Source organism: Schistocerca cancellata, chromosome 2 (genome assembly GCF_023864275.1).
Source record: "Schistocerca cancellata isolate TAMUIC-IGC-003103 chromosome 2, iqSchCanc2.1, whole genome shotgun sequence".
Lineage (NCBI taxonomy): Eukaryota > Metazoa > Arthropoda > Insecta > Orthoptera > Acrididae > Schistocerca > Schistocerca cancellata.
The window spans coordinates 320,473,894-320,497,175 of NC_064627.1; the positions used below are offsets into that span (position 1 = coordinate 320,473,894).

A 23,282-nucleotide genomic window follows, 5' to 3' on the forward strand; every position below is an offset into this window, starting at 1 on the left:
TCATCCCAAACAAATACTGTTCATCACGTTTTCCATGCGACGCCCAGTGGTAACGGAAAGCACCAGTCTGTTTCCCGTCACAAACACAACGATTTTTAAACCGACATTTTATGTGTTCATTCGCTAGAGCGGTCCCAAATTAGTGTAGCGCGATACTCGATCTAGTGGTTATGTATTACAAGGGACTACAAAACACGAAGAATAAGCACTACACCTATAGCAACTGAGTAGCGCTGCTGCATGGTGGTAGCAGTCAGCGCGGCCTTGGGCAATGCTGTCATTGTTGGATGACTGGTTATTCTTCGCGTTTTGCTGTCCCTGGTAATACATGCAGCTAAACAGAGTATCAAACTAGACTAGTTTGCGACGGGTCTATTGTATGAGCGCACAACATTTTGTTTGTAACAGGAAACAAACCGACTCTTTCCGTCGACACTAGGGGGCGCATGGAATACGTGATGAGCGGTATTTATTTGGGCTGACTCCAACTACACACTAAAAAAACGAAGTTTCAAACGTCTGCTGAAACACCAGTGAAAATACCCCTGACGAATCTTTGGAGGGATATCTTTTATAAGAGAACCAGAGACGGATGGGAAATCACTCAGTGACGATATGCGCCGAAAACGGGGATCTCAGTGACGTAAGCGACTTTGACAAGGAGCGTAGTGTTATACCCCGGCATTTGGGAACGAACATCTAGGAAACAGCGAAGCAGGCCGGTTGTTAGGGTGCTACTCTCGTTGGTGGCATCACTGGTGGGCGACAAGATGGTGAACATCCTCATCACAGAACACGGAGAGCGGACGGAGTCTTATCCGCCAAGTAAAACTGTATAGGCGGTGATCTGTACAGATCTGACTATAGAGTGCATTGGTGTTGTAGGCACAGGTGCCTTGGGTACACCTCTCAGCGCACGTTGTTGAACATGACACTCCACCAGGCGACCCCTACATGTTCCTCTGTTGACCCAGTGACATTGTCAGTTACGATTTTAGTGGGCACGGGATCATCATGTTGGACCATGGAACAATGGAAACGTGTCGTCTGGTCGGAAGAATCACGGTCTTCAGGTCGATGGTCGTGTCTGGAAATACCGTCATTCAGGCGATTGGCGGTTCAAAACATGTAATGCGCCACAGGTGCTGGCCGCTGGGGGCAGTGTTTTGGTGAACATTGACCTGGACTTCCATAGTACCTGTGGTAGTAAGCGAAGGCGCCATGACAGTGTTGGATTACGTGAACGTTATTGCGGACCACCTGTTTCCCTTCCTACCTGATTCCTTCCCAGACGGCTATGGCATCTACCAACACGATAAATGTTCGAGTCACATTTCTAGAATAGCACTAAAGTGCTTCGACGAGAATGACGATGAACTGAAGTCACGTGATCTGAACCCGATGTAACAGTTTTGTGACGCAATTGGGCTACAGCACCGCGGCTACACTCTGCATTGTGTTCCAAATTTACCCACACGCTATTAACCTGTTGGTCACAGCGATTTCGATCATCAGTGTATCTTTCTTAGGACAGCTGCAGTGCCCAGAATTCAGTCAAAAAGTATTAAGGATGGGGAAAACTAGAAATGTACTTGACATAGATAAAGTTGCACAAAAAGTTGCTAGGTGCTATATTTCTTTATCTGAACTGCATTTCATTTGTTATTAGTATATTTGTTAGAAGCAATCAGTTGCCTTATATAGGCTGAGGCGCGGGAACTTCCTTATTTGAAACGTACGCCACACAGCGGCCGTTACTCAATGTTATGCGGGGTCGAGCGCATTCAAAAGACGGGCTATAACTTTTTTTTAAAGTTAATTTGGTAGCTATCACGCTGCGGACGAGAGAGTAGCGCGCGATCGCCGTGGCGACTTACTTTTCCAATGGTCGTCCGGTCATCGGAACTCAGTGTGCATTGAGGAAACAGTTTAATCTCGCAGCTGCAGGTCGTGTTCCTAAGCGAAAATCAGTTGTTACGTTTGTGCAAACGTTTATGACTCCAGTACTGTGCAGAAGAGAAAATCAGAACCTTCAAGCACCATCAGAACACCAGACAACGTTGAGAAAGTAAGGCTGGCGGTTTTTAATTCCCCGAAGCGATGTGCAACCAACCTGCAGCTACTCTTGCAATATCTGATCGTACTGTGAGACGAATTCTTCATGAAGACTTGAAATTTAATTAATATAAACTGGCAGTAGTACACACACGTAATCCGCTCGATTCCGTTTCCGAAAAAATGGGAGTGTAGCTTCGATCGGAAACCGACCCCATGACACCCTTATTTTGTTCAGCGAAGAGGCATGTTTTCATTTTACCAATTTTCTTTATAAAATTTTTCTAAAAAACTTCGGGAAACCGCATTAGCTATGCATAATTTTTTATTCCAAGATCATATACGACCGCTTTTGCGATAATGTAGTCGCATCTTCAGATGAAAAGTATAGCTAATTTAACATTAAGCCATTCGAACGTTAGGAGACCGTACTATTTCAAAGGCGTAATGGTATTTAGCTATATTTTTTACTTGATGACGCAATTATAATACTGCGAAAACCGATCGCGTTTAATCCTAGAATAACGGATTATCAACAGCTAATACGATTTCCACTAGTTTCTTTAGAAGATTTCAGTAAATTTTTTTAAAGAAATTCTTTATCATGTATTAACTAAGTGGTGGATGCCTGTGCCGTAAAATCATACATTTTCGTTTGTGTGGATGCGCGGATAAACAAAACTTTCAATACTGGGGTGGCCGAACGCCCTACAACTTCATGAACAGCTCCTACATACAGAACGTGTGACTGTTTGCTGTGCATTATTCAAAATTGGCATTACTGGCCCAAGGTTTTTCGAAGAGAGCGATAAGGTAGTCACGGTCAATTCTGAGCGTTATGTCCAGATGAGTGAGCAAGTTTTCTCTTCTCGAACTTGAAGAAATGGACGTCAATGATGTCTGATTTCAACATGACGAGGCAACTGATCACATAGCACCAACGTCAATGATTCTCATGCTGGAACACTTCTCCGACCGTCTTATCTCTTTGAGTGGCGATCTTCAGCGGACAGCACGCTCGGCAGATTTAACCTCTGCGACTTTGTCTTATTGGGTTACCAACGCTGGGTGAGCTGTGAAAGAATATTCGTGTTGCTATTGCCAACATAGGGAAATGCTGGACAATGTGGACCGAAACGTCCGATTTCGACTCTCCAAATGAATTGAATGGAATGGAGACCACCTTCGAGATATAATTTTCAAAACACAATGAAATATACATCTATGCAAAGAAGAGAGAATTAAACTGATATCTGCAATACTTTTTGTTTTATGAATTTTTTAAAATAAGAAATTTCCCAACTGCAATCTGTATTACTAGGAGTGCAATTATATTAGTCACCAAGGTGTGTACTTTTCAGGCAGATGGCACCACATCCCTGTATGTGTTTCACCCAGATAACTTGAAATAAGCTTCTGGAACAAGCAGAATGTGAATTTCTGTATTGTATTTAATGTTGAGAGGAAACATATTCGCCTTTCAGGACACTAATCTCCCATAACATTGAAAGCCACGGGCATTAGTCATGTGGAAATTAAGTATAGGAAGGACGCCATTTTAATGTAAGAGCAAAAACGAATAAGAACTATTCTTTTGTAGATTTCTTTTTACATTCTGTAGAGCATATGTCAAAATTTTACAGAGTGAGGAATGGTATCGTGATAAAGTCGTTGTATTTAACAGCTGAGGTGGCAAACTCAAGATAGTGAGATGGGTTGCAACCAGAAGGAAGCTGCTCCCATTCCTAATAGGTCAAGAAACTTCACCGGCAGTATTTGACCCGCATGGGAGTGAGAGTTTATAGCGCACACTGTATGATCACCGGACTGTGCACCAATGTCCTGGGATAAATCCCAAAACCTCTCTGGAGTGCCTCGTAGAGATACGGAATGTAACACTCGTGATAGTGCTCCGTTCATTGCATGATGACGTTAGGATTGACGGTAAATTAGTAGTGACTGAGAGCCATAATCTGTGTGTCAATATTGGTTCTCACTGCATGCTTTCCTTCCACGGCTATAATTGCGCATATCATAACAAGAAGAGTTCTACTCTCCACAATAACCTGTCACTTTCATCTTTATGACTCAGATACGTTCTTCACTTACTGCACTGGAGCAGAAGGCTGAGAGTTCTTCGTTTCAAGACTTTCTAACACCTACAGAAATTAGATAGTGTAATGCCTGTGTTATGCTGGTATTTCGAAACGAATTTTGCATCGTAACTGGGAATATCACAGGCTCTGCACTATCGTACTTATCCGCCGGCACGGGGCACGCGACTTTCAAGTAAAATGCCTTATCTGTACGGGAATATACGTAATGAACATTCGAGTACAGCTGCAGACGCATGGTTGACGACATATGAAAGTTTGCGTCTGACCGGGGGTCGTGCACGTATAGTCAAATGATATGGCGACCACTCGCGATAAAAGGGAAATCTAGATTAGAGTTCTGGTCCGGCACAAATTTTCACTGTCGTCATCCCATTCTTCGGCTCATGACTGTGCATATTCGCAATTGCAAATACATTTAATGTACCTACAGAAATTGGGCAGAACTGAGTTCGGTTTAAATCCTTTACTTACTAGACGCAAAAGGCCTATCGCGCTTAAGAAAATAATTGCGGTTTTACATATTATGGAATGAGAATTGCAACGCGTCATTCAGTTTAATATATACAGTACATATGCCCCGGAAACGTATTGAATATGAGTTCGACAAATGCTAGCATAGTTCTTGTGCTATTCTTTTCTTTCCAGTTTTATACGTATTGTGAACAGCCACATACGCAATACTTGTAGAATAACTACATCGTTGGCCACGAAGCATCACCAACTCCAGACGTCGAAAATAATAGCCACTTTTACAACACATACTCCGGGCCAGAGGGCGCTTGACTACCCAACTCAATCCCAACGTCGCTGACGGCCGACTCCCCGATTTCGCGAGCTCTACACTTCTCCACGAAATTATTTAACATTTAGGCCTTTCAACCAGTCAGAATCAGGAGAAGAGCGTAGTCATTTCCGTTGGCCATTTCCTGCTTACAGCGCTTCTGCGAATTGCTGCTTCCCAGCAGGAATGTTGGTAGTTTCTCTGCAACGTCGGAAAATACCGACCGCCATGGAGAAATCACTCGACCGGCAGCCGGCCTCGTATACTCGGACTACTGTACTGCCTCATTTAAGGGAATTAGGGAAAGACCATTCCATTACTTCAAGGCTGGAGAAAACCTCTTTTCCTAGTGTAGCCACCGAAAGGATCCAATAGGCGTGCTCCAGAAATGATATGTTAAAATGTGTTGGGGTTAAGAAATAGGAAGGAAGGACTGTTTAACGTCCCGTCGACGAATAGGTCGTTAAGACGAAGCACAAACTTGGTTTAGAGGACGATAGGGAAGGAAATTGGCCGCGTCCTTTCCAAAGTTCTTTCATTTGCCTCAAGCGATTCAGAGAATCATGATGGCCGGCCGGAGATTTGAACTGCCGTTCTGACGAATGCGTGTCCCGAAGTACGGCCGGCGAGTAAGGAAGCGGATATGAAGTGAGTAGATACCCGGAGTGCTTCACCGTACTGCCGGGCAGTTTGATTTGGCATTTTCTCGGCCGTAGTGTGATGTGCCCGGGCTCGTGATGGCCATTCCATATCATCTTATTAAGCTTTGCCGTGTTGTCGTTTGGTTCGACCTTCGGTTTTTCCTTGGATAATAATTTACTTTTTGGTTACTTAGAAAGTCAAGTGTTTCGTATTGAGAAGTTGGCGAATTATATGTTGATAATCTCTCACTCCATGCTTTGCAGTAAGTTCTGCTGTTCACTGTGTGATTGAGAAAGTGCCTTTTAAGCTGTTATTAGAGATTCGACCCTCGATATATTTCATGTTAGCTCCTTTTTAAAAAATGAAAAGCAAAAAAATGCAGCTGATTTTTTTGTTAGTGTTATTTAAGCTGTTGAGCTGGCGTAAACTTGGTAAGAGAGGAGCTCTTTCTATGATAGTGAGAATGATATTTGTGCTACTATTGTCCTTTTTCCAATATTTAAACTTGAGTTTTTGTTGTTTTCCTTCGAGCGCAGTTAATAGTCAAATGGCTCAAGTGGCTCTAGGCACTATGCGACTTAACATCTAAGGTCATCAGTCCCCAAGACTTAGAACTACTTAAGCCTAACTAACCTAAGGACATCACACACATCCATGCCCTAGGCAGGATTCAAACCTGCGACCACAGCAGCCGTGTGGTTCCGGACCGAATCGCCTAGAACCGCTCGGCGACCGCGGACGGCGGGTTAATAGTCTTTGTGTGCCGGGACACGGTCCAAATGCGGCATCTGACGCTTTGGGCATTTGTGTGTTTGTACCCTCCCGCGTACTGGGTGAATGAAAGGAGGTTGAAAACTGTAAGCAATTTTGGTACTAAAAGTAGCCCGCTTATATGTGCCTATGTCTATTTAAATGGCACTTGTTTCTTTTGATGTTTGAGCTCCTCTGAAGGCTAATGATAGTTCCTAGCCCTAAGAATATTAGAAGTCTTTGTTTTGCGTACCTACCTTTCGAGTAGCAAACTCCCACAGGACGCATAATGGTATATAATATGAATTCGCTATTGCTGGTTTATTGTGTCGCTACAGTAACAAATTTTTGAAGTGTCCTACTGATACTATATTATTTCCTGATATATGTCATTAATCTCTGATTCAAGGTGCAGCTCGTACTTAGCCCAATACTAATTGATATATTTTCTCTTAATTCTTAAATAAAAGCTACTAATGAACTACTGTCACGGTAATGAATAAATTTAGGGGGTAAATTTTAAACCTGCGTTATTTCCATTATTTGCATCTTCTCTCAATTGACTTTCTCGAAACCTGCTCATTCTACTCTCTGTGTGGTATCGAGTCTGGTACTGAATAGTCGTAATATGTTAGCTAATAGTCTTTTGTCTGTACTATAGGGGCGCCTGGCCACACATCTGTTATTTAGAGGCTTCATAAAAGTTATACTGTTGCTGTGCTTTGACCTATCTCAGCGTTTGATTTTGTTTTGCAATCACGGCCGGCGTTCAGTGCCACTGACCGATTCAAACTAGCACTTCGATGTTTGGTCAAGGCAGAATTTGAATTAGAAGGGTCAGCCATCATTTCAGGCAGCTTGGGCTGCGTGTATCTTGAAATTAGTATTTTTTGAATAAAAGTTCTCGGGTTTCCAACCGCGTCAAGTAAAATTAGACGAACGGTCAGCCCAAAACTCCTTGGCCATTGTCAAGTGATATGACTGCCAGCCGGCTGCTGGTACACCCCTTATGTGCACTGGCTGCCGACTTCTGACGTCAACGGTGACAGCGGTATAGTCATATACGGGCATACACATTGACTCGGCATTCGATGCACCGCGCGGTCGCTGGATCTCACGCAATGCTGAACTGCTGGCCACCGTCTCTATTTAGAGTGTTGTCGTTGATTTTTATTTCAATGGCTTCCTTAATTACACAATCCCAGAAGCCGTTTGTGCGAGCCACAAAGGATGATTCGTCAAATTTTATCCGGTGTCCGTTTTATAAAGCATACTCAGCTAAAGCAGATTTCTGCAGGCTGCGAGGCGATAAAACCTCTCATGCTCTGCTGTTCCACGACCAAAGGAAGAGTTAAGTGTTTTTATAATTTTAAAACTCTTGTAATTTTACAACTGTTTCTGTGGTCTTTTCATTTGTTTGAATCTTAAAGGCTGCTTTTGTCCATGGATTAGTATTTTAATTTATTTTACTGCTGCTTTAACTTGGGCGCAGTAATCGTTTTATGTAATTCAGAGTTGTTATAAATCTGAGGCTATCTGTTATTTGCTTGGGCACTTAAAGGATTGCTCATGTAATTTCAAGCTGCTAAAATTTGAGTCCACTTATTGTTCCCTTGGACAGTAAAAAAAAAAAAAATTTCAACTTTGTGTAAGTCCAAAATGTGTTATTGCCATTCCCTTTAAGCTCTGAGTACGAAATAAATGTGTTGCTCCTTTTTATGGTGAATGATGTTTTACATTATCCCAGGTCCGCTTCTTCCCTTCAAAAGCATTTCCTGGCGCCTACGTAGGCGCAATTACCAGGCTCATCATCATCATCAACCAACAACAGGAGTAGCCATTTGGCACCCTCTGCTAGATAGAGGTCTCCTCTATGCATTTCCATGTATTGCTTTCAAAAATGGTTCAAATGGCTCTAAGCACTATGGAACTTAACATCTGAGGTCATCAGTCCCCTGGACTTAGAACTACTTTAACCTAAGGACATCACACACATCCATGCCCGAGGCAGGATTCGAACCTGTGACCGTAGCAGCAGCGAGGTTTCGGACTGAAGCGCCTAGAACCGCTCGGCCATAACGGCCGGCGACTGCTTTCTTCAGCAATGTGAATCCAAGCTTGTCTACATTTTCTAGCCCTGTATACCTTCCATTACACAGTCACCACAGTCTTTTCTTAACTATTGGACTCCAGTAAATATTTCCTTTCTCCATCTACCGACCAGTTGCATGACTAAATGTCCAACCTACCTCTAAATTTCATTACAGTTACAATTACATATTCTAATACCGTCAGTTGCCTTATATATCTCTTTTGTATCTTCCTCTCCGAGTACTATCTAATATGTATCCCTTCACTGGTCTTTGGGAAGCAATCAGTTTTTGAATGATTTTCTCGTAACAAGTCAGTGTCTCACTACCGTAAGTCAAAACTGGCAATACACACTCATTCTATCTCTGACATGTTGTTAACTAGGTTTTGAAAACCATATTCAACTTAGCATTTTTACTCGTTGATTTCTTTTGCTGTGCATCTAACTGTGATAAGTCAGCACTTGTTATCATTACGATTTTCCAGGCACGGAAAATCGAAGAGTATATGTGTAGAATCAAAGATTTTTGTCGGAAGGGTTGGAGCCGAATATTCAATATTATGGGAGAATACTTAAGAGTACTGATTGAATTTGCAAATACGAAAGTAAATTTCGATTGTGGAAGAAGAAAAAAAAAAAAGAAAGGAAAAACGAGGAACGATTGAGTTTTGAGGATAATCTTGCATGGGGGCTTAATTATATAATGAAGATAATTTTAGTAGCTGTGTGTCCGGTTACGAAGTCTCGTAACCGGTTGGCCCTGACTAGTATTAGTACGCAATCTGACTGTATAAAATAACAATAAAGAATGAAGGGAAATTTCCGTTAACACAATTGATTAATTAAGTCCCCAGCAACTATAAAAGCTCCGAAACAACAAAGCACTAGTGTAACGGTTCTGTGTGTGGAAGTGTGATTCAAAGTACATGTATCTGGCACGGTTCTTCCTCAATACGACAAGATATTTTAAACACCATTTACAATGAAGTAATTAAAAAAGCCAGAAATACTATAACTGCACATAGAAACCAGAATTACAGTCTAATACATGAACACGAGCGAGATGCTTTGTTGACTGAACCTGTGACGAAGAGGCATGGTTATTTAGGAAATTTGAAACAAAAAAAAATTTTGTTACCTCCATATATACTGACGACAAATACACTGTGATCATTGCGACATCTTCCATATATACATTACACCAACCGAACAACATCAACTCTCTCGCCCAACAGAACAATAACTGCACACGACATGCTGTCAACTAGTACTGCTCTCAACATCCTCTCAACAAGCACTGCCCACGGCAACCTCTGAACTACTACTGCCCTCGACATTCTCTGAACAACTACTGCACCAGTGGAGGTGGCGGAATAATACTCTTAGGCGCCATCTCTGGCGCTGTGACTCAGTGTATCAGTGTAGCCACCTTTTAATCTGTAATGAGCTTTGGCCGAAATCAGGCCGAGTACAAAAAAGCTATTTAGGAAGAAAAAGCTTTACCAGTTGCTTTATTGACCCATTGTTTCTTGGTTTAATAAAAATGAAGTACAAAATCATGCGTCATTTATTAGTTTGAACTTTAACTAAGTACGTATTTCACCTGACTGTAGATTTTTATTTAAATTTCATGTTAGTTGGGTGATAACTTTTTTAGGAATGTTGGCTGATACGGTAGCTATTCTCGTTCGGAGGTAATGTTCCCAGATGGATTGAAATCACTGTTGTAGAGTCAATATCTAATTGGAGATGGGCTTTATCGTTAAAAATACAGACTTGGCTATGTACGGTAGAAATGACAGTAGAGTGTGTTGTGTTTTGGAAACTAATTTTATAATAGCGTGTGACAGTTATCCCTTATGTTTGTAGCCATTAGGTTGAGAAGTTACCTTCCGTAGTTTGGAGTAAGTTGACTGAAACCAACAGTTGATTATACAGAGGCAGCAACTGGCGTGAAATTTTCTCCGTTGGTCGAACCTATCGTTTTCTGAGGACAATCAGATACTAACACGCCTTCAGTCGGTATTACTTGACCGAAGGATAATAAACCGTCCAGCGGTTGAAAACACTGCAATTTAACCGTTGTAATGAACATGAAGGAGCTGACTAATTTATCTCAATAAAATATTTACTTTGTTTTTCGTGGAAGGGAAGACAGTACCGAGTGTTATTAACAATGGGAATAATTTCCGTGAATGAATCAGAGGTCTTCGCGGATTTCTGCGAACGAAGCCGTGTAGGACGCTAAATATAGTTTTATTTATAACGAGCTTGCAGCTACTGTTACCATCTGATCGAAATATAGAACACGTATAACAAAATTCAATGTCTGTTGCAATTAAATAAATGCTGAAGTGAGGCAGTAGCCGAAAGAAAGTTAAAAATACATTATGCAGCCTACACGGTCTTATTCTAAAAAAAGTAATGAGTATTACCAGAAAGAACATTCCAACACGATTCGATGGTTCTGTCGCTGAGCAGAAATTGTCGCATAATACTATGTCCAATGTAGGACATAATGCCTGTTATGTGGTATACTCGTGACACAACCAGCAAGAAATGATGGTTTCCTCGAATTACTTTAGAACAGAACTTCAGTTTCGTTCGCTCTAGTTATATTTTCACATTCAGACTCCAATAATCTTTCTACATTTTGTAACTATGTACAAGATACTAGAGGAAACAATTAGAACGGAAGGCTAAAATACGCGGATTAGAAAAGAAGGCGTAAGACAGGGATGCTGTCTTTGTCCCCTACTATTCAATCCATATAGCGAGGAAGCAATGAGGGAAATAGAACAGTTGAGGAGTAGGTTTAAAATTCAAGATGAAAGGATGTAGATGATAAGATTCGGTAATGACCTTGCTTTCCACTTTGAAAGCGAGAAAGAACTACAGTGCCTGTTGAATGGAACGGTCTAATGAGTGCAAAACATGGAATGAGAGCAAAAGAAGACGAAAGTAGTGACGAGCATCAGAAATGAGATGAGTGTGGTCAAAATTGTTGACCACGTGGTAGATGAAATGTACCAATTGTTACCTTCGAAGCAAAATAACGTATGCATGACGGGGATATACGAGGGTGGTTTGAAAAGTTCTCGCAATCACCCTGAGAGGTTAGCGCTATCGCAACGAGTTGTTCACGTGATATTCATTGGACTGTTGCCTATAAACACATGCCACGTCAGTGCTCTTGGAAGAAAGCTGTGGTGGTGACGTGGTTCAGCTATCGTTCCCACGTAGTGATTTGCAAAGATGGAAAAAATCCAGATTCGAGCAGTGATTAAGTACTTCGTGAAGAAAGGCATGAAAGCAAAGGACATTCATGCCGATTTCCAGAATACACGGTGGGACTCTGCTCCTTCATATTCAACTGTTGCCAAGTGGACAAATGAATTTAAATTTGGTCGGGAGAACTTAGATGATGATCCGCGCAGTGGTCGGACAAAATGTGTCACAAACCATTGTAAAATGCACAAAATGGTCATGGAGGATCGCCGATCGAAAGCGCGTGAAATTGCTCAGGTGTTCCAGATGTCATCTGAAAGGGTATATCACATTTTAACTGAAGAATTAGAAATGAAAAAATTATTTGCATGATGGATGCCGCGACATTTGACGCTGGATCAAAAACGCATGAGAATGGACATATCGGAATAATGTTTGACCCGTTTTACGAGAAACAAATAAGATTTTTGCACCGGTTTGTGGCCACAGATGAAACTTGGGTACACTACTATACCCCAGAGACAAAACGACGCTCAAAGCAGTAGAAACATGCGGATTGTCCGCCACAAAAGAAAGCAAAGCCAATTCCTTCAGCGGGAAAGGTCATTGCATCAGTGTTCTGGGATGCGAAGGTTATTCTGTTCGTAGATTATCTCCTGACTGGGCAACAATTGCTGGAGAATACTATGCTAACCTCCTGAACAAAATGCAACAAAAGATAAGTGAAAAAAGGCCAGGTTCAGCATGGGAGAAAGTCATCTTCCATCAAGACAACGCACGCCCGCAGACATGTGCCGTCGCCATGATAAAATTACACGAACTAAGGTATGAATTGTTGCCACACGCGGCTTATTCACCTGATACGGCTCCGTCAGACTTCCTTTTCTTCCCAAAACTGAAAACTTTTCTTGGTGGGCGAAGATTCTCTTACAAACGAAGAATTGATATCCGGAGTTGACATACGTTTTGCAGGCCTGGAGGAACCTCATTTTCCAATGGGGTCAAGGCACTGGAACATTGTTGGACCAAGGGCATTAATGTACAAGGAAACTACATTGAAAAATAAAAAATGTTTCAGTGATGTGGGTACTTTTTTTCTATTCCGTTCCGAGAACTTTTCAAACCACCCTCGTAAAAAGCAAAGGAGCGCAGGCAAACAGGGAATCCTTGGCCAACTTGAGCATCAAACATTGGCCTTAACATCAGAAATCAATTTCTGAAAGTATTCGTTTGGAACACGCCACTGTATGGTACAGAAACATGGACAGTGGGAAACCCAGAGCGGAGCAGAATCGAAGCGTTCGAGATGTGGCGCTTTAGCAGAATATTGAAAATCTGGTGGACTGATACGATAACGAAGGAGATGCTTTGCAGAATCGGAGAGGAAACGAATATGTGGAAATCACCGACGTGAGAATGAAAGGTCATATGTAGACATTAGGAAATAACTTGTATTGTTCTAGAGGGAGCGGGAAGACGAAGACTGCAATATACACACATCAAAAAAGGGTTTACATCACCCCAGTCCGACAGCCGATCAGTTACAGTTATTCCACCAGCAAGGAGGTACACAGTTCGTGTCGTCTGTAGTTCAACCATGTCTAGGCGGTCAATAGCGCGGTTTGATCGCGTCCGCGTTGTTACTTTGTGCCAGGAAGGGCTCTCTACAAGGGAAGTGCCCAGGCATCTCGGAGTGAACCAAAGCGATGTTGTTCGGACATGGAGGAGATACAGAGCGACAGGAACTGTTGATGACATTCCTCACTCAGTCTGCGCAAGGGCTACTACTGCAGTGGATGACGCTACCTACGGATTATGGCTTGGAGGAACCCTGACAGCAACGCCACATGTTGAATAATGCTTTTCATGCAACCACAGGGCGTCGTGTTAAGACTCAAACTGTGTGCAATAGGCTACATATGCGCAACTTCACTCCCGACGTCCATGGCGGGGTCCATTTTTGCAATCGCGACACCATGCAGCGCGGTACAGATGGGCCAACAACATGCCGAATGGACTGTTCAGGATTGGCACCACGTTCTCTTCACCGATGGGTGTCGCATATGCCTTCAACCAGACAATCGTCCGAAACGTGTTTGGAGGCAACCCGGTCAGGCTGAAAGCCTTAAAAACACTGTCCAGCGAGTGTAGCAAGGTGGAGGTTCTCTGATGTTTTGGAGTGGTATTATGTGGGGTCGTCGTATGCCGCTGGTGGTCATGGAAGGCGCCGTAACCAGTGTACGATACGTGAATGCCTTCCACCGACCGATAGCGTAACCATATCGACAGCTTATTGGCGAAGCATTCGTCTTCATGGGCGACAATTCGCACCCCCATCGTGCACATCTTGTGAATGACTTCCTCCAGGATAACGTCATCGCTCGACTAAAGTGGCCAGCATGTTCTCCAGACAGGAACCCTATCGAACGTGCCTGGGATGGATTGAAAAGGACTGTTTATGGACGACGTGACCCACCAACAACTCTGAGGGATCTATGCCGAATCGCCGTTGAGGAGTGGGACAATCTGGAGCAACAGTGCCTTGATGAACTTGTGGATAGTATGCCACGACGAATATAGGCATGCATCAATGCAAGAGTACGTGCTACTGGGTATTGGAGGTTCCGGTGTGTGCAGCAGTCTGGACCACCACCTCTGAAGGTCTCGCTGTATGGTACAACATGCGATGTGTGGTTTTCATGAGCAATAAAAAGGCGCAAATGATGTTTATGTTGATCTGTATTCCAATTTTCTGTACAGGTTCTTGAACTCTCGGAACCGAGGTGAACTTTTTTTTTTTTATGTGTGTATAATGAAGGACGTTAAGTGAAGGTCCTACTCCGAGATGAAGAAGCTGGAACAGCTAAAGAAGGTGAGGACAGGTCAGATTAAATCAGTCAGAAGATTCGTCCGAAAAAGAGACTAGTTTTGATTCCATTAGCTTTTTTTTATACGATTGTGCTTCCTAATAAATTAGCACCACTTCGTGTATTCTACGCAAGCAAGAGACAATAGGAGTAACTATAACGAGCCGGTCACCGATTTGCAACGGGGTATGCGTCTCCCTTGAGAGAACTGCTTTGCTTTTGTCGCGAGGCAGTGAAGAGAACAGAGCGAACCTAAGGTGCTGTTTCGATGCGAGCTGCAGCAGAGGAGGTGCCCGCGGCTCACCTTTGTCTGTGACTGGAAAACGCAGCGCAGCTGCACACAGCTCCCTTTCATGCACCGGTGATTCAATTGTAATCCCTACTACTGTCTGTGGCCAACGAGGTACTTAGCCACCGCGCGTATGGAGGTGAATTGCAGGTTGTAACCGAAGATGAAGATTTGAATTCCCACTGGATGCGTAATTACGGCTGCCAGAAATCCCCTTGGAAATGTAAGTGGAACACTTAACTGAGATAATCGAAACATCCCAAATTTCATGCAGACCGTTTCGAATTGATCTTCTGTGCAGGGAGCGGGTGAGACAGGAGGTGGGAAGATGGGAGTTCAGGGCTAGTGAACTAACATCTTATATTCCGAACGCCGTGTGTTCCGGCAATCTCGGGAAATTAATACGTATCAGCGCGCGGGTCGCCTCATAAAAGCCTGTGCTTTGAATTAGGAGAGAAGACGCAAAGCTGTAAGAAGTGCGGGAATCGCAAATCGGAGTGAGTGAGGCTAATGTTTCTTACTTTGAAAGAAAAATGTAATACGAATGTTTAAAAGTTCTTACGTTTTTTTGGAAAATACGTAATTGTAGTTAAAGCTCTTGTATATGGAGACAATATTTCACTCAGTGAGGTCATGTTCTCAACAAACGTGTAATTTTTTAAAACTTGCCTTCCGCCACCCCTTATAATGCGCTGTGGTTATGAGCATTCAACGAACGCCGCACAGGTGCTCATGTAATTCTGCGTTAAGCATTAATCTGCCGTGGAATAGTTTTAATGAAACTTCAGTAGTGTTTCAGAATAAAAACAGTCTTTGTTGCGAAGTTATTTGATATCAATGACGCGCTTCACCTTTTTCGAGCATTATCAGATTGTCAGCTATGGTGGAGTCAGCTGGTGTGCTAAAGGCACTTTGATGATACTCCAAAAGGGTGAAAAGCGTCATTGATATTAAATAGCTTCGCAACCAAGACTGTTTTGTTCTGTAATAATTCGAAACAGGTTGCTGTAGCAACCTGCCAAAATGGAACGAAAAAAAAAATTTACTTCCGTTGTAGTTTTCAGGTAGTACAGTGAAGAATTCAAAGTTATTATAGAACAAGGAAAACTGGAGAAAAATAGAGATACGCTCATAGCATTTGTGGACCTAGAAAAAGCGTTAGACAAGGTTAAATGGTGCAAAATCGAAACAAGAACTAAGAGGGAACAATAAGTTTGGAAGACAAAGTATGAAAATTAAAAAGAGTGTAAAACAGAGATGCAATCTTTGGTCCGTACTGTTCAATTTATACACTGATGAAGAAATGATAGAAGTAAGAGAAAGGTTCAAGCGTGGAATTAAAATTCAAGGTGAAAGGATATCAATGCCAAGATTCGTCGATGAGATTGCTATTCTCAGTGCAAATGAAAAAGAATTACAGGCGTGCTGAATGGGATGGACCATCTAACGAGTACAGAAAATGGATTGAGAGTAATTCGAAGAAAAATGTGTGACTTCCTAAGGGACGAAACTGCTGAGGTCATCGATCCCTAAACTTACACACTACTTAAACTAACTTATGCTAAGAACAAAAAACACACACAGACACATACACACATGCCAGATGGAGGACTCGAACCTCCAGCGGGATGGGCAGCGCAATCCATGACATAGCGCCTCAAATCACGCGGCCACTTCGCGCGGCTAAATTGAAGAAAGAAGACAGTGATGAGAAGTAGAGCAGAAATGAAAAGGGAGGGATACTTAACATCAGGTTTGTGTCTCACGAAGTCAATGAAGTTAATGAATTCTGCTACCTAGACAGCAAAATGACCAAGGACGGACAAAACTAGGTGGGCATAAAAAGCAGATTAACACAGGCAAATAGGGCATTCCTAGCCAAGAGAAGTCTACTGGCATCGAATATAGGCATTAATTTGAGTATGAAATTTCCGAGAATATAAGACTGGAGGAAAGCTTCGTACAGTACTGAATCATGGACAGTGGGAAAACCGGAACAGAAGAGAATCGAAATGTTTGAGATGCGGCGCGACAGAATAATGTTCAAAATTAGGTGGACTGAGAAGACAAGTAATGAGGAGGTTCTTCGCAAAACAGATGTAGAAAGGAACAAATGGAAAACACTGAGATGAAGAAGGGACGTGATGTTAGGATACCTGTTTAGACATCAGGAAATAAATGCCGTGGTGCTAGAGTTATAGAGGGTGAAACTGCAAAGGAAGTCAGACTGGAATAAATCCGGAAATAATTGAAGACGTAGGCTGTCTAATGCTTCTCTTAGATGGTAAGACTGGCACAGGAGAGGATATCGTGGTGGACCGCATCAAAAAATTAAATAAAAAAAATTTAAAAATGGAAGAAATACTAGAGTCGAGCAGGTTCCTCCTGGAAGTTCTACGGTACACTTGGCGCCTAGTAAGTCTGGGGGTCACTCAGAAAAAAGATTCATATTGAAAGGCTTCTCGCTGAGAAAGGAAGTTCAGTATGCATTCAGGAAATCCCAGTGCCAAGAATTAGTTTTACAGCGTACCTCGGGCACTACAAGTGCAGGTTACTACCATGTAAACATGTTCCACGCCATCTAGCCACTACCACTAACCGACACTGTGAACATCATGCACTGTGGAACTATTGTATCGTGGACACTGAACACACACATGCCCATTGAGATCATCTGCCTAACTGATATTTTTCCATTCACCAGAAGTGCAACGTAAACTCTCGTTCGTTCTAGCTTCGGTAAGATTTAACAACACCAGTTCTCGAATATCACACAAGTATAGCGGGATGTCAGCCGTAAGGATCAGAAATTTTCCTGTTATCCAATTTCAATAATTTCCTTATTTCTTCATCACCAGAAAACCCTTACTAATTTCAGACCAATTAAGCCTTTCGCTATGTACTGCGTAGCTTTCACGGTGATTCATTGCGAATTTTACGTTACCTGGTTAGCGATATGGCAATAGTCCGTCGTTTACTCAGACATTAGTTCTGATTCGTTACGAAAGTAGTCATAGCCAGCTACTGTTGTGGCGCAGGTGAATGGTGGAAAGCGAGTCTCCAGGTATTTCTGCGCTACTAGGCCTGTGAGTGGTCTGACCACACTTAAACTTATCGTGATTTATCAGAGTTCCTTTTAAGGTGCTTGTTAGCTCGCAGAACCTAGTCCAGGTGCACGTTCTTACTACTAGTAAGTCATAATTGCTGCTTAGTGACTTTCTAGTAACACACATTCTACATGAATGCTGCCGTGTTCGTTGTTGCATGTCAAACGACCTCACTTCCAAACGTAATTAGTTTTCTTGACTGATAATCTCACTTGTTGCTAAGAGAGTAGAGCGCGAAGGCTGGCTGTTCCTATTGCTTGCTGGTGTCCGGACATTTGCAATTGAGATGCACTAACATTAAAAAGCGTATAACAATTTTGTAGCGTGCTGAATAACAATGGTTGATGGAATGGTGGAAACGGGCGATAGTACTAGCGCGCAATGTGTTACGTTATCTCCACATCTTATTTATTTATCGTATGTTGACGAGAAGATACTAGACAACTATTTACAACAGATATACACATTTCTTCACAGATACAACCTCCATATAAGGTTAGTATAATCCAGTCAAAAAGATACCTACACTTCCTTTAAAAACGGCAATGTCCTCTACGTACAAGAGCACGTTCAATGAAGTTGGTAAAGAGCAGTGAATACTGACCAGGAATTGTGGCAATGTCCTGTACTGTGACCAATCAAGTGCGAATTAAGTTAGCCCCTTTGCCTGAAGGTGAAGCAAATTATAGGCCTTTTTAATTATGGTTTATCGTCCTGGAAGTCAGAAGTCAGTCACTTTTGTCGATTCATAATTATTTCTTGAAAACTGATGGAACATTAAATGTTGAGTGGTGTTATATCTCTTTGAATGAAGAGTGTGAAGTGTCACTTGAGTTACATTGGTCGAAAGAAATGAAAAATTAAATTGTTAGGAATGAGAAGCGCTTACGCAAAAAGTTTCAGTGCAGCTTCGTTAACTCTCAGTATTCAGTACACACCTCAAATATCGTCACAATCGCTCACAACCTAGTCTACCCTGCCACCCCGGCCGGCTAAAAAAAAACGCTTTTCTTGTTATTCGAAACACATTCCGTTCAATTACTGATCCCGGTCCTTTACCATCTCTGAAAGAATTGTAGTGTCATCGGAAAACCCCAAGATTTTTATTTCTTCCCTCTGAATTGAAATCCTCTTTACCAAATTCTCCTTGTTTTCCTTTACTACTTGTTCAGTGTACAAATTGAATAACCTCGAGGCTACGACCCCTTCTCTCTCCCTATTTAACTACTGCTTCTCTTTCATGTCCTTCGATTCTTATAACTGCAATCTGGCTTCTGCGGCAGCTGCGAATAACCTTTCTCTCGCTGTATTTTACGCTTGCTAACCACATAATTTCTAACAGTGTATTACTGGCATCATTATAAAAGCGTTCTCTAACATTACAAATGGTATAAACGTATGTATGCCTTTGTTTAATCTATCTTCCAAGATAAGTTGTAGATTTTCTACCATGACTTATTAAACTGATATTTCGGTAATATTTACACATACCAGCGTCTACCATTTTTAGAATTGGAATTATAAACTTCATGTTGAAGTCTGTTGGTATTTGGCCCATCTCATATCTTGTTCAGCAGGTGGAATATTTTTTGTCGTGGCTAGTTCTCCCAAGGATTTCAGTACTTCTGTTTGAATCTCGTCTTCTCCCGCGGCCTTCACTTACGTCCTGTCAAATTCTAATCGCAGTATCACATCTACCATCTCGTCTTCATGTATACTGTACAGTCACATTAACGTGACCACCTATCAAAAACCCGAATAACCAGCTTTTGCAGTGCGAACCACTGCAAGACGTGCTGGAAGAGAGTCAATGAGGTTCTTGAAGGTACCAACAGCGATGTGGAGCTATGCCGACTGTTATGCCGTGGCCAGCTGCGCATGATTTCTCGGTATAAGATCCATGGCACGAGCAGCCCGATCGAGGTGGTCCCACAGATTCTCGTTTTGGTTTAAATCCGGGAGTGAGGCGGCTATAGGAGTAAGGTAGACTCACCCTGATGCTCTCCGAACCGCGCACTTACACTGCGAACTGTGTGACACGTTACATTGCCCTGCTGGTAGATGGCATCATGCTGAGGAAAAACTAACTGTACATGGGGGTGGACAAGGTTCCCAAGAATAGTTACTTACTTGTGTTGATCCACTGTACCTTTCAGAATGACAAGACCACCCAGGGAATGCCACTAAAACATTCCCCAGACCATAATGCTCCCTCGTGTACCCTGGCTGCTTCCGAGGACTGGTACATAACACGTGATTCATCTGAAAAGGTCACCTGTCACCACTCAGTGGAGATCCAGATGCGGTGCAAATTTCAGCCTTCGTCTCCGATGAACAGCAGTCAGTAAGGCTGCATGAACCAGGCGTTTGCTGCGGAACTCCACACGCCGTAACATTCGCTGAACGGCCGTTGAGGAGACACTGTTGTTAGCCCTCTTGGTTCACCTGGGCGATCAGTCGCTCAACAGTTGCACGTCCATTCGCGTCTGCACATCTCCGTAGGCTTCGTCCATGCCTATCATCTATGGTCTATGATGTACCACAATCGCCTCTGCGCCGGTTTTGGATAGCACCGCTTAAATACGGGGGCATGCAAACAGTTTTCCGACTTACCTGTTTCGGAAATGCTTACACCCTTGGCCTGAAAGTCAATGATCCGTTTTCGCATTAAGACAACGACTGCAGTTCTCCGCCCCCCTCCCCCCCCCCCCCCCCAGCGATTTATATACATTCCACTGCAAGTGCTGTCACCTGCTGTCTGTTAGTGGTAATATGGTTGGATCGTGGATTTCAGCTTACCTTTCACACAAGTGCATTAAATACATCATGGAAATCATAAATGCACTTTCTTATAAACATTAAATTTGGATTTTTATGTGGAACAATGGGTGACACCGTCTCTGAAATGAATTAAAATATATCCGGTCGTACAGTTCTGACGAAAGTTTTTGGGATGTTCCGTTCTATACATTCCCAATTGAGATACCCGCTACCCTACTCTAGCCTACTAAAATACTGAGATAACTTGCGTCGCATAAATGATCTCTAACAGCCTGCTCTACCCTTTTGAGTAGAAGATGAAACGTACAACAACAAAAAATTTAAAAGCTGAACTGAGATTAAACGAGATCCTCGCCCAGGCCTTGAAGGGTCAAGTGATGTCGAGGTAATGTGGTGTCGACCGGCCGCCGTGTCGTCCTCTACCATTTGGCATCACGATGATCATGATGTTGGTTTGTGGGGCGGTCAACATCACGGTCATCAGCGTCCGTACAACTTCTAAATTTTTCCATTTCCAGTCTCAGCACTTCCCAAATGATGATGAGATGAGGAGGACAACACAAACACCCAGTCACGGGGCGGAGGAAAACCTCGCCCCGCCCGGGAATCGATTCCGGGATCCCATGATCCAGAGGCACCAGCGGTAGCCGCTACACCACGAGCTGCGGACATTTAGCGTCATGCAGAGGCGATACGGAGTGGCATGTGGTCAACGCACCCTTCTTCCCAGCATGTTTGTCGACTTTACAGACGTTGGAAACGCTAATTCTAATCCGAGCAGCGACTCAGTTTGCATCGCCAGGTTAAGTGTACCCTGTACCAGTCCTCGTACCTTGGCAGTATCCTGGGTACTCTGCTCGGCAGCAGTGTGCCTGACCAAATTTTTCTCTTCTTGCTTTCGATGTATTTCTTTGTCATTTTTCGTCTGTGAATATTTGTTTCACATACATCTTGAAACGCCGTATCTACTTGCAGTAATCGCTCCTGGAAATCTATAATGGATAAATTCCGAAACGCGTCGTATGAGCAGTAAGGTCATTCCCGGCCTAATGTTTGACTTTCACCATTGCGACCCAGTCAGCTGGAATGGAAAGTTCTGATTCTTATAACGGTCGCCTGTCTCGTGCCTGACTTTGTCAAATTTATATTATTGAAATTAAAACATTCTCGAAAATCTTGGAATCTCTGGGACCGTTATCTTGACAGTGTCAGTGTCAACCAGAGGCAAAAATGGTCGAGATCCTCTAGTGGCTCAAATGGCTCTGAGCACTGTGGGACTTAACTTCTGAGGTCATCAGTCCCCTAGAACTTATAACTACTTAAACCTAACTAACCTAAGGGCATCACACACAGCCGGCCAGGGTGGCGGAGCGGCTCTAGGCGCTACAGTCTGGAGCCGTGCGACCGCTGAGGTCGCAGGTTCGTATCCTGCCTCGGGCATGGATGTGTGTGATGTCCTTAGGTGAGTTAGGTTTAAGTAGTTGTAAGTTCTAGGGGACTGATGACCTCAGAAGTTAAGTCCCATAGTGCTCAGAGCCATTTGAACCATCACACACATCCATGCCCGAGGCAGGATTCGAACCTGCGACCGTAGCAGTCGCGCGGTTCCAGACTGTAGCGCCTAGAACCGCTCGGCCACTCCGGCCGGCTAGATCCTCTATTCCTGGAATGGATGTACAGTCGATATGAATTACACAATTTTTACGGAACCCTCAGTGCGCGAGCCCTACTCGCACCTGGCCTTTCTTTTGTGTTGCAGAGGAGTGGCAGTATCCTCACCGAATACGCTGAGGTACCATGCCGACAGCACTCAGCTATGGAGGCGACACTCAAATGACAAGAGTAGGTCATAGGAAATTACCAAGCAGACGGCAGAGATCGCTGATCACACACCGTAAACATGAGCAGTGGCACGTCGCTCCCCCACGCCCTGTCCTACCCTGCAGAACCGAGTACTGGATCTGCACCTGGCCTAACCACGGAAAAGATTCCGAAGACCTTGCAAATTGGAGGACGTGTTCTCAACCTTAACTGGCAGATCAACGTGTACTGACTCCTCGCTCCTTTCAGTGCAACTGCGCACATTTCTAGCTGCCAGGCTCCCGAAAGCCAGCTGGAACGGCATCTGGAGAGCTCAAGGCCGGCGTGGGAGCTGGCAGACCGGCCGGCGCGAGGAAATTGTGGTGGCTGCGCCCGCGCCTGCGCCTGCGCCTGCGCCGCGGTAGCCCCTGGGCAGACGGCGCCGGTAACGCACCCACTGCCGGCCTAATAGCCGCGCGCGATGCCATCGCTCCAACATTGAAAAACCTCCGTGGAAATCTGAGACCACAATCACCGCTGGACGCGCTATTCTTATTTCAGATCCACACTCTTTCCTCCCCTCCTTCGTTTTTTTTCCTTTCTCTCTCCTTTCGCTCTAGTCTGCGCTCTTTCCGTTCTCCCTCTGTCCAGCTCACACGCGCTTATCTTCTCCCACTCTGCGGGCGCACGGGCGCGAGCAAGTCGGCAAGCCTTTTTAGTTACTCGATTTTTGTCCGGTACAAAAAATGGTACTTAGGGACGGCTTGTGAATA

The 23,282-nt window shown here is 43.5% G+C and overlaps 1 protein-coding gene across 1 annotated transcript in view; it reads right to left on the reverse strand.

Moving 5' to 3' along the window:
* Nucleotides 1-23,282, reverse strand: part of LOC126145312 (protein gooseberry-neuro-like) — a 435,017-nt gene that overhangs the window by 193,433 nt on the left and 218,302 nt on the right. The window lies entirely within an intron of this gene.